Below are 13,252 nucleotides of genomic sequence, written 5' to 3' on the forward strand. Positions count from 1 at the left end.
TACATATAGAAAAAAAAGAAAAAACAGATAAAATAGAAGATACAAATATAAGATATAAAAAGTACGAGATAAGATATAAAAAGTACAGTAGCTACTTTGGCTTTATTGTACTTTATTTAACATTACTGTAATTGCTGTTCATTCAATATTTTTTATTTTAGTAGTAAACAATAGTTTTCATTTAAAAATATTGTGATATATATCGCGATACTGCTTTAAAATATTGCGATATTATTTTTAAGCCATATTGCCCAGCCCTACTCAGAGCCAAACAATATTAAAACAGTCTTCCTGTTGAATTAGGAGAGCACACTAATTACCTCACCTTCAAACATGAGCTGAAGGGATGGCTTATGGCAAGCCATACTTGTATCATAAGCAATCCTACTACCTCATCTCTGGCATTGCCTTTACTTGCAATCGCATTTTTATGCATCTGCTACTTTTGTAATGTATCTACTGCATGTATTTTATTGTGTTGTTTTGTGTTGTATTTTGTCATGCTGTGGCATTGTATTGATAACATTAGGCCATGTTTGTAATAGTCTGTCTTAGATCTACAGATGGAAATGAGCTCATTGGCTAACTCAGATTAATACTAAGGTGGAAACTGTTCTTGGTAAATCAGTCAGTCAGTCAGTCAGTCAGTCAGTCATTTTCTGTAACCGCTTGTCCTCGTAAGGGTCGCGGGGGGCTGGAGCCAATCCCAGCTGTCATTGGGCGGAAGACAGGGTACACCCTGGACAGTTCGCCAGACCATCGCAGGGCCTAAATCAATCAATAACAATAATAATAATAAATAAAGATCAAAATAATGAAACATGGAATAATGGCACGAACAGTATGAAGGTTCTTAAGGTATATATATGAGAAGGAGAGTTCATGTGAGCTGTTCCTACAGAATTAGCTACTAGCTATCTAGCTGCTACCCTGCAGTTCCTCTCTGCCTCCTGGTCCAAGAAACGACTTTTTCCACAAGGAGTTAAAGACCTTAGGAGAGGGGGAGATAGACCTGGTGCATCAGGCAGAGCAGGTGGACATCTCTTACATCTTGTCTGTTAAGGTCTTAATCCTTATCAAATACAACACAGAAAAACAGTCACAAGTTAACATATGCGCCTAACATGGGGGGCTCAGGTAGACACGGCTAAGGGTTCAAAGGTCACCAATGCTCAGTCAGTGTGAGAAAGGCCTATTCTAAAGTTGCCATTTAGAGTTAACTCCTCATCCTCTTTAACAGTCACTGACAATCACTTTTCAATTCAAAATTACTTATTATTAATAACTCAAAAGCAGTCTACTGGACTACTGGTTGGTGTTGGTGTTTCAGAGCTGTAATATTTACTAAAATAAGGATTTGGTCATGACAAACACATGAACTCATGTGGACAGCATGTGTGTTTTCATAGAGAACTGCACATGAGTAAGTGCAAAGAGAGGATGAAGTAGATAGTCTGAGGCTGCTGTCCAGCAGGTTAATGCTGCCTGCTGAACCTCGAGATTAACCTGGACATCTGATGAATCTAAGACTCTTGTGTAATGCAACAAACTGCAGCACACACAGGCGGGACCTTTACCCTCCTATGGGAATCTGTGCTCGGAAAGTCAATAATGGAGGCAGATGAGCAGCTTTCCTGCTCAGCTCAATGAGAAGAGCAAGACACTGACTGTACGCAGAGGTTTCAATCCCTGCCCTAACGAATGGGTGATATGGAGAAAATCACATTTTGATCTAAGACCTAAATATCAATATTACGGCAAAATTGTAGGGTTGACAATTTGTGCTTTTACAAAATATTTACACAAGATTTTTGATCAGTAGTGATCATCCATTTAGATATAATGAGTACTTTAAGGCAAAAGGTTAAAAAATTAAATCATTTGATAGTAATGCAGTCTTTAAAACCAGGAAAAGACAACACTTAGAATATCACAATATATCCTAAACCTAAGACCAGCCACCACCTGCCTGACTTACTGGCTCCAATCATTCAAAGTCCAGACTGCTATAGGACTGCTCAGGCAATGTCACACAAAAGAAGACAGAGAATCACACACTGTGATCACCGAAAACACCCTCCCATGGGTCCACACTGTGGATTATTAGACATGCTGCTTTTGTATCACATTTTGTGATATACTGCTACTGTTAATTATTACTATATGATAGTACTATTTCTATAGAATTGTGCTTCTTAAAGTGTTTTGTTAAAAAGAAGTTGAAGCTTTGATGAAGGTACCATAACTTTGAGATTTTGTTGAGTTTGGGAGTTACCATAAGTTTGATTGTTAAGATGCTATGAAATATTTTATGATTATCTATATTAATCTGTTGACTGTTTTTAAATCAGTAACAGATCATCCAAACAATGTTAGGGAACAATTTAAAAATCTGAGTTCAAAGTGCAACATCTGGAGTTTTTCTTTGATAAAATACTGACAGATGTCTGAGACCACATCCACCTTTTCATTTGAAACCAGTGTTTTAAAACAAAAATGATCTCCATGCACAAGGACAATTTCAGAATTAATCTCTGTCTATACAAACACGCCTGAAAGAGCATATAACATAGCCTTTCACATACAGTGGGCATGTGCGTACCGATGTAAGCAGACTGTCTACACTGCAGTTTGTTGCTTAGTTACTGAAGATACTACAGAGGTGGTGCAATTTAAGACCAGTGATTTCTTTGCTTGGACTGACGACGAGGTGGAACCATTACTGAAAGTAACACTGGAGTATAAGGCAGTCAAGGCTGCAGAAAAAAGTTTGTTTTGACTTGACCAGCTGTGATTGATTAGACCCAACTGAGTGGGATCATGGGTGTCTGCATCATTGTTTCCAAAAATCTGTTTCTGCCCGTATACACTAAAACACAACCCTGGAGTTTTTAAACTAAAACAAGGCGACAGCCTTTTCAAAGGTTTCTCTCCAACAGTTCTAAAATGTTAAACTCATATGAACACTAGGCGTGAACTCAGCAATGGTAATGTATTAAGAATTGAAAATTTATCATTGTTGATGTAGCCTAAGCTCATCCGAGCCATTTGGATTCATCTGGATCTTCTGGTGTGATAACTTCAAAGTGGACAGCAAGTGGTCAACTCATATCCAACCCTTGGAAATCTATGGCTGATGCTAAATCCATGTTTTGTACCATCTACTGTATGTGATTATGTTTTAGAGTGTGACTGTTGAAACCTGTTGAAGGGTGTGGATGAAGCCGTTCGGAGTCAAACACATGACACTGTGTACCTCATGGGACATGCGATGAAGAAACCTGATAGTGTGGCTGCTTTCAGTGGTTGACCTAGTCACCCATCACCAATTAAAAAGGAATAAACAGGCCATAGTAACATCATCTGTGATACTCAAATGAGCAGGATTAGGGTTTTTGTGTGTATATCATTTAAAGGGCCGGCTCATCAGAGGCATGTGACTGAGCTGAGAGCTAAGCCTCCCAGAGAGAGGGGGTTTTCATAGCGGGCTGCAGAGTTCATGTACTAGAGGTAATTAGAAGGAGGTGGGGGTGTACATGGCATAAAGCCTCTCCCAGATAATGACTGCTGAATTGAGGACTTCTAAAGCCCAGAGACAGATTACCATTTAAATGGTGGAAGGTTTAAATGTGCTGCCTGCAGAAGACTGCAGGGGCAGCCATACTGTACAAAGACAATGGGGCGTCACACAGTGAGCCCATCCTGGGATTAGAATTTAACTATTTTGGTGATTAACTCCATACAGCACAGAGGTTAAGGCGACTTGAAGAGGAAGCCCTGCCAGTCAGAGAAATATCCCTGATGCTGTTGACTCTTCTTTTTAGAGCTCAGCGTGTGACCATAACACTTTATTAAGATAATTAACACTACTGTATTCTTAAATAAGTATTTCACCAACATAAAGAGGTTCCTAACATAAAGCTGGGAACTATGCAGAAGAAAGAGGCAAATACTTTTGAAATTGGTGCTACATGACCAGAGAAAAAAGACAAAAAGGGCTGTGGCACTGGCTTTTGCTTAAGAGGTACAAAACCTACAACCTCCAGAATGCACTGTGCTGCAACAGTCCAATAAATGCTCCTGCTGGAGAGTGACCATATAAAACTCGTTTAAAAACTGCAATGTATCATCTTTTAAAAAAGTAGGACTAAAGGATATAGAACAGCTAATGATATTTATTTATCTATTAATTTCCAGGTTTTTGTCTTGAGTAATTGTTTGGTCTATAAAATGTCAGAAAAACGGTGAAAGGTGACCATCATAGTTTTCTAAAACCTTCCTTTGTCCAACCAATAGTTCATAACCTAAATATATTCATTTTACAATTGCATAAGACAAAGAAAAAGCAGCACATCCTCACATCTAAGAAAGTGGAACAGGGAATGTTGGGTTTTTTCTTTAAAAAAACAAACAAACTCACAACTGTATAATCAGGGGAAAAAAAACAAAAATTACATCAATCGATTGAGTAATTAATCATTTTTGCCTTATAAATAATACAATAGCTACATAACTGATTTCACAAAGGGACACAAGATCAAAAGTGATGTATGGCTTTGCCTTGGATTCATGGTCTTGTGTAAAAAAATAATTTCCAAATTTTTTTATTTAAAGTGTTGAGCTCCTTTGAGGATTTCCCCCAATGTTGAAGGTTTAAAGAAATTGTTTCGATTATTTCAAATATGCATCATCTAAAAAAAATAAATAAATAAAAATGTAAAAACAATTGTGAAAAATTATGAGATATGTCATTTATAATCTTGTAATTGAAAAATGAGTAATGAATGTGACAGGTTTCTGGAGCATGGAGAATCACCTTCTACTTTCTTTATAACCCTTTAAAGGTGTTGGTCCTCAAAAATGCTTAAACAATGCGACTAATTTTGATTGTTCGACACTTACAATAAAAGTGGACTTTTAAGGATTTATCACACATTTTGGCTACAAAACTGCTTTGCAGGTAAGCAAACACTGCATGGTTTGCAGTTGTTTACTATAGCCCCTTTCCCTCTATGCAAAGAAACACCTCTTACACGTGTGTTAAATGACTCCGCAGCAATCATGGGTATTTATCGGCTCTGACTCAAATCGGCATTGATGGAAAGACAACCCCGGGGTAAACATGCTAATTTAGCCCCTGAACTGGAGAGATGGAATTTCGCAATACCACATAACACGCCCAAGCAGCGCTCAAATAATTACTTGTTAGTCTTCACTGAGTTTGAACGAGACTGAATAAGTAAGAGATATAAAGAATTAAGATATATAAAGAAAAGTAACCATCGAAAACATTTTCATCTGCCTGCATGCTACTTTCTACTCCTAACTGACCTGACCTGACCTGTTTTCTGTCTGGACTGTGATATAAAATGTGACATACCAGTAAAAAAATCATAAAGGCACACTTGTCTGCTGCAGAACACTGCACACACTTCTGGTCTATTGGCAATGGGAAGGGCATTTATAACCTATTTTTAGCAGATTTACCCATGTTTTAAAAAGCTACGTATACTTTTGGTGAAAAAGGACATGTATTTTACCCTTTGAAATCTGAAGCAACTTCACTTTTCTTGTGCTGCTTTCAGATGCCTTTCACACATACTTAAAACCTGAGCAAACTGGCACGATAGTTTAAAAAAATAAATAAAATAAAAAGGCAATGATGAAAATGGCAACTTTGCAGATTTAGGAAAATTATTTTTAAAAATCTAGGGAAAAAAGTCAAGGGAAAAAAGATAAAAGCTAGGGAAAAATGATCATTATCATAATTATATATTCAAAATTATGTTACAAAATTCTTTTAGTTTTTAAGCACTTTCTAAAGGTCATTTGCTTTTATTTAGTTATTTTACTCATTTACTTTTACTTTTTACTACTTTCTTACAATTTTTTGAGTCATTTCCTCTCAAGTTAATCAACAAAAAGATTAGAGTAAAATCTATCAATGAATGCTTACTTGCAGTATATTGTTAATATTCATGTACTCCTCCATAATTGCAGGGCAGACTTATGGCTAGACCAGAGGTTGGTTAGGAGGTCAATTTAATGCATATTGTCAAATAAATAAACAATTATAGTTTTATAACTATAAAAGTTGGGGAGTCCTGTTTTTGTTTTTTAGAGTCTTCTGCCTGCTAGCTGTGAGTGAACTGCAGTCTGGGTAACGAAGAGCACAAGTGTGAGTTGAGGGGCAGTTCAGCGCAGATTCAGCTAAAGTCTCAATAAAGAGCTTTTCTTAGCTGCTAAGCTTCAGAATAAAGTAGAGTGACACCTCTATGAAGCCTGAGAAGAGAGACCCAGCCAACTTCTCACTATCCTCCTCTGTGCACTGTCAGCAGGAAAGCCTGCTTTTACTATAAAGTGATCACCCCTACACATGTTACTGTAAATGGAGCTGAGCGTGAGGTCATGTGAAGGACCCTGGCATCATAAAACTAGAGGGAGATCAAATAAATGACCTCCTCAGGCAACCATTTGTTGGCCCATGTGCTCATTCAGACAACACATTCAAAGCATATATTCCAGTGGCCAGCCTATGTGAAACGCCTGACTTCCTTCTCGGAGGAAAAAACACAATGGCTATTAGCTGGCTTCACTCGGGCTTATTTGCCAAATCTATCACCCTGTCTTTCAAGTGCATGGCCACCATATAAACAGGCCGATTCACACCTTCACACACTTGATCTTAGATCGTCACATCCTATGACTCCTCCTCCTCCTGCTCGGGGATGACAGTTAAATATTCATGATGACATTCACTCAACTATTTCTCTTTGTAAAGCCTGTCTGCAGCTGCCTGAGCCTCAGTCTGTGGCAGTCTGGTAAACACCTAACATGCACCCTGACTACTAATATATTCAGTATTCAGAAAAAAAAAATTGAAACCTGGTACAACATAAGATTTCCTGCACTGCGTTCAGACGTCTTTTACAAAAATTTGAATTTGTAATCCTGAGAAAAATGTTTTGATTTGTCATGAAAACATGACTAAAAAGGCAGCAAACATCTTGGGAAGAAATTGCAAGACATTCTCTCTCTCTCTCTCTCTCTCTCTCCACCACAGACGCTGTAGTGTGTATGCCAGGCCAGTAGATTATGGTGTAACTTTGTAATGACACACCATAAAACAACACCATGATTGTGCGCATAAGGGCGGTGAGTATAAACAAACAAGAACACACACGAGAATTGACAGCCTTGTCTGGACAGACGATTAAATAGCAGGATGTCCATTGGCTATTTGTCTGAGATGTAATGCACATGTGCAAATGTGCTGCCATGACATCACCGTTCCCACAGGATCCACTCATTGCCAGAAGGGTCGGTTTTCAGGCCCCCAAAACGCCGTTGTCGTGTAAAAGAAAGGCCAAACCACAACGACAGTTTAACAAATTAATGAAAGAAACCGTTGCCATGTAAACAACTCATTAGTCTAACAAAGTGATGATGTTGCGCCTAATGACAACCTCACAGTTATCTCAGCTTGTGCTCTGTGACTGCACAGTCTGTAAACACAAAGCCTGCGTTACACACTGGGGTAGAGGAGTTTGCATTAGTTGCATTATGGGAATTGAAGGATTGAGACCATTTTTTTTTTAATCTGCTGTCTATAAATCCTGCACTTTATAGAAATTCAGAAGTAAATTGCTTGAGTACTCCTTTAACCCTCGAAACCTGAGCAAATTTATTTCAAACACATGAGAAAAGGGCAATTCACCACAAAAGAAATAAAAACAAAAGAAATTAGTTATAACTACAAGAAATTTACCTTAAAAGTAGTAAGAAAAAAAATAAAAAAGCAACAAAATGAATAAAGCAAACAAGAAAAAGTTAGAAAACTGCTCAAAAAAAATTATATGAATTATAAATATAGATTTTCTGTAGACAGTTTCCTTTTTTTATTTTTGGAACATTTCTTACCTATATCCCCATTGCCTTTTCCCCATGTTTTTGAAAGAAATTGCACCACTTTGCTCAGGGTTCACAGGTTTAAAACCCTTTGAAAAGCATCTGAAAGCAGTACAAGAAAACTAATGTAGCTCCATGTTTCAAAGGGTTAATATGTTAAATGTTTTAGCACTACTAATGGATTGCACATAGTTTGTGACCTACAGTATGTTAATGAAGTCTGTACTGTAAGGTTGCTTTGAAGAATTTTACATTTTTTTAATATGAATCGTTGCTAAACTTGGAGGTTGTGGTTAGATGGTTGCAGCTAAAAAATGTTTCTGCAATTCAGTAAGATTTCTTAATGACACTGGGACACTTACATTTTGGTGCAATTTTTCACAGTTAAAGAAAAGCTGCCTTTGGTAAAATAACCTATAAATGACTGAAAAAATCAAGAAATAGTCAGTTTGTGAATTCAACACAAGGTCATTAAAAGGAGACATGAGGATGACTCCGCCTGAGGTGACAATGAAGAGTTATAAAAGCAGTGCTTCATCTTGAACTCCACCCACTCTCTCTAACTCCAGTGCAGAAAACCCCCGATGCTCTGTGTCAACCCCCCCCCCAAACACACACACACACACACACACACACCCTAACCTAAGGCCCATTAAAGGCTGCATTGTTTCCCAGGGGTCAGCCCGGGTTTCATTTCAAACTTTAACGCAAACCAGGAAATGCAAGTTGAGCATTTTAGGTTCCTGTTGATGGCAAAGACGAATGGCGCTCTCATTTCCCACTGCTCCCAATATGTCCCAACAAATGTAACCCAGCAGACTGAGTGATACGTGCAGCACTTGTCATGTGGAACTATAAGGACCAGTCCTCACAGACACAGAGAGAATTTGGTTGAATGTATGAGAGAATTATTTTTGAGGCTGAAATCAGTCTATTGCTGTTTAAAGACTTGTTCCTGCTCTGGGAGGCTTTAACTAGCGCTCAGGATTCACCGTCTGCGTGACCCTGTGTGAGCTGCATCATGCTGAGAACAGAGATGTATCGTGGCCAAATCTCCCTATTGTCCGCAGCCTGCACACACAAAGGGTGATGTATAGTGTAAAGCAGCCCTTTGAGTGGCTGACAGAGCAACAAGGCCTGCTGCTGACGGGGTTTTCTCTTCAGGTTTTGTCTCAGGCTTTCCATCACAATCATGCCCAGCTGAGACAGGGAGCGGGGGTTGGAATCTGCTGTACTTTTCCGCTGCTGGCACCCTCCCTCTCTCCCTCCCTCCTGTCTCTCAGCCTTTTCTCTTCCCCCTTTTCCCCTCCTCATATCTCTTCTCCTCTGAAACTTATCTCCCCTTGCTCGGGGTGAAGGAGATTACCAGACTATGACTGGCATGTACATGGACGCACATCTAACGCATTGACGGAAGTTAAAGGCATCTGAAGACCCTCCATGACTCAGACCCAGCATTCCAGGCAGCCCACACTGTGATGCTAATCTTTAAAGTAACATGCATGGAGTTGCAGATTGGGCTCACCCACGAGACAATGGCGACCTGTTGACATTGCTGTCCTGATAATATACACCCAGGCTTAGAGGCTGAATCATTAGCATTGAGTAATACCACACCAAAGATAGGCCACAATGTCATGCTAATATGTGCCACATGTGATGCTACATTGTTGAATAATGTGGGAAGAGGCTTCAACTGTAGTCTGCCTCACTGTCTCTGCTGCTTTTTGCATCTCAAAACATCATTTACATCTTATTTTAAAATTCCAAATAAGAATTTTAATCTGCATGTGAGGAACTCTGGTGAGGTGGGTTCTTAAATTCATACATTAAGACTGGTGTGCATGTGAGTTACTCTTCGTTTTTTTTAGGTAACTTTCTGTAATATTACAAAGTATATTACCAATAGGACAGGGATTCTCTTTAAGTTACTAATATTATATTTTCCTCAAGAAATTACAGTAGGTTTCCACCAAAATATTGCCTTTTTTTCAAAAACTCTTTTGACATGGTTTGTTGTTTTTTCTCCCAGAAAAGGAAGTTAGCATTAAACCATTTTTTTATGACGGAAGTTACTTGAATAGAAAGAAATATCCCCACCTCATGCTACTGAGTTTTTTTACTTTATGTATTGTATATCCAAAAAATGTAAATGGAGTTTGGTGTGTTGAACCAGATGAAGAATCATTAAAGAACGAAACATGTTTTTTCAAGTTGGTGTGTTGCTTGGATTTATTTTGTGCCAGAAGATGTTGTGTAATACTCAAACAATCTATAAAGCTATCTTTAATTTCACAGACCATTTTATCAATGGGGCTTAGTATCTCTCATAATGACTAACATTATTATTTCTTCAACAAATTACGATGAATATTTTTAGTTTTTGTAATGTATATCTAAAGATGTAAACAGAGTTTGGTGTGTTGAACCAGATGAACACTCATGAAAGAATATAACATGCTTGGTCCACTTTAGTTAGTGTTTTACTTTTTGTGTGTGTTACCTATCTATAAAACATTACATAACGTATCTCTTGAATTTCTTTTAAAAATATAAATAAATCCCAACTGGTTTTGACAATTTATTGCTTATTGCTTATTTAATTTACATCTGTCACTTTATATATATATATATAAAACACTGGGTTTATTTTTTAAAAAGTTGCAAAGTAATATGCCTGTGGCCTGTGCTACTAGGATTCAATCATTTATTGTAAATATTGCTTATTTTTCACCACATCTTGTGACTGTGACATTAACACTTTTGTGTGTTATTTTATGACTAAAGTGAGTTGATTTGCATATAACACTCAATAAATATGACACCGGACTTACTTTAATTGCAGCAAAGAAATATGACAGTGCTTCTAAATATTTTACTGTCCTTCACTGTGAATTTTAAAAACACATAAAGGAGTTTGATGTGTTGAACCAGATCATAAAACATGTTTTGTCCAATTTACTAGGTCTTCTACTTTTATCAGCTTGTATGTGTTTCTTTTGTTTTGTGGAATAAGATTTTGCATTACCCTTTTTTTATAATAACAAGCAAAATATAACATATGTTTGACGTCACTGTTCTGAGCCTTGTTGCTATTTTCCTTTCAATTGAAAAACATGGAACTGATGCTTCTCTTGAAAATACTAATATTCTTAAGTGTAAAGTGAACTGCAACAGGTTTTTCACAAAATATTGTTAAAATAAAGTTTTTTTTAATGACTGAAATCAGTTCATTTTTACAACTGTTATTTAATAAATTTAACACTGGGTTTACTCAAACAGCCAAGAAATATCACTATCACATAATTTCAATTTTATTTTTATTTTCTGTAAATAGATAAAAAGCACTGAAGTAGTTTGTTGTGTTCAACCAGAACATTAAACAATCATAAAATTATAATAAAACATGCTTAGTCCACTTTAATTAGTCTTCTACTTCTATTAATGTTCGCACCTTGCTTTCATGTATTTTGTGCAGGAAGAGTTTGTGTTACTGTTTTTTATATAAAGAAAGAAAGTTGTGTTATAAGAGAGAAAGGAGAAACTGCAGAAAGGCTGCATGTTAGACATCCCTTTCCTGAGCCTGTGCCTTGTTCCTTCTACCCTTTCATTTGCAGAACATGAAACCACTGTTTAAAAGAGCAGAGACTAGTTTTGGCCCTGAGCTCCATTTAATGTCCGTCCGCACACGCTGATATGAACCATGTGGTGAGTTTAACGGCCTGGGCCTTGTGATACACACTCATATAAAAGTGCTGTTAATGAATGTTGAGTCTCCCCTTCATATACTGGGGTTGGGCGAAGGGGGGGGGGGGGGTTCCTACTGACCACAGAGCCAGCAGGAGAAACTCCCACTGATGTTTCCCATGCAGGACCCACCAAAATACTGCAACATGGCCCCCATTAAAAAGCTTGTTGTGCCTCAGAACATCCTCTGAGGCCAATGTGTCTTTACCTAATAATAAGCAAGAAAAATGTGCGATGATAAGTTTATTCCCGTGTGTGTGTGTGTGTGTGTGCGTGTGCTGGGGGGAAGGGCAGTTGAAATAACACACCCTTGAAAGACAAAGATCTGCAACATGATGGTGTGTGTGTGTGTGTGTGTGACAGTGCTTTGGCCTGAGAGATGGATATGTTTCAGTGAAATTAGGAAAAAGGAGCGTGTGCGGCTGGATGAGCCGCCCCTCTCATTGGCTATTTATAGGCAAGCATTACATAGTCACAGGAGTCCCTGACCTCCCCCACTGTTACTATTGATCTTCCCACAGTTTCTGTCCCCTGCATCTACATCCACAACAACAACCTCTCACCCTCCTCTCTCTCTCTCTGTCCTTCTCATCTTCTTTGGTTCTGCTTTTTCCTCTAAATTAATGCCATCTTCCCAAAATACAGAACAATCTCAGCACAGAGGGGCTTCCTGCAGGATGAATGTGATGTATTGAGAAGTGGTGTTAACCCTCACTCAGCTGGAGCACAACCAACATGGCTGCTGGCTGAGGGATTAACACAAGGGGGAGGGGACGAATACAGTAACACGGTTCCTCCACATGCAAGTCCTTGAAGGAAGATCTCAAATGAAAGACTTACTACCAGAAATTCTCTCATTGTTGTTAAACTCCCTGAGAGCCGATTATGTGCTGAAAATGATTTGAGTGAATGATCAATGAACGGTGAGATAAGTGCTTATCAAAGGACGTGCGGCAGTGATGAGCAGTCCAGGACACTTTGCTTTGCCATGTGGACTATATCTTAAGAGTGAGAGAGTATCACATTCCAAATTCCTGCAATACAAGGGGAGGGGGAGGGGGTGGGTGGGTGCTTGGGGTGGGATGCAGTGTGAAAACTGCCAAAGGAAGGTTATTTTATTCTAGCACTTAAGATCCTTTCCGTAAATGGCCAAATGAAGCGACAGACAGACCAGCTAAAAGCGATTTGGGTAGAGCGTTATCAACAAAGTTCAAGGAAAGATGGCCCACTTAACAGTCAGGCATCTAAAGAAGTGCTCTTTGTGTGAGGCTACACCAGCGTTCAAAACAGCGTGGAAGCACAAATACAGAAAAGATAAAAGAAAAGGGAAAAAAACAGCAATATGTGAAAGTGCTCTCAGTTCTGGCTGGCCAGCAGAGTGATCCTCCATCATATCAACACTGTGTAAACCCATATACCAAAGATCAATACATATGCAGCGCACCGCCGCTCGGAAATACGTCATAACACACACATAAACAAAGCACTTGAAGGCACTGATCGCAAGGAATGCAGTGCAAAGCTCAGCTCACTAGCCTGGCCTGAGAGTCACCAACAACTCTCTGCAGAAAGGGTTAACGTGATCAAATGTGGCACA

This window comes from Plectropomus leopardus, chromosome 6 (genome assembly GCF_008729295.1).
Source record: "Plectropomus leopardus isolate mb chromosome 6, YSFRI_Pleo_2.0, whole genome shotgun sequence".
Taxonomy (NCBI): Eukaryota; Metazoa; Chordata; class Actinopteri; order Perciformes; family Serranidae; genus Plectropomus; species Plectropomus leopardus.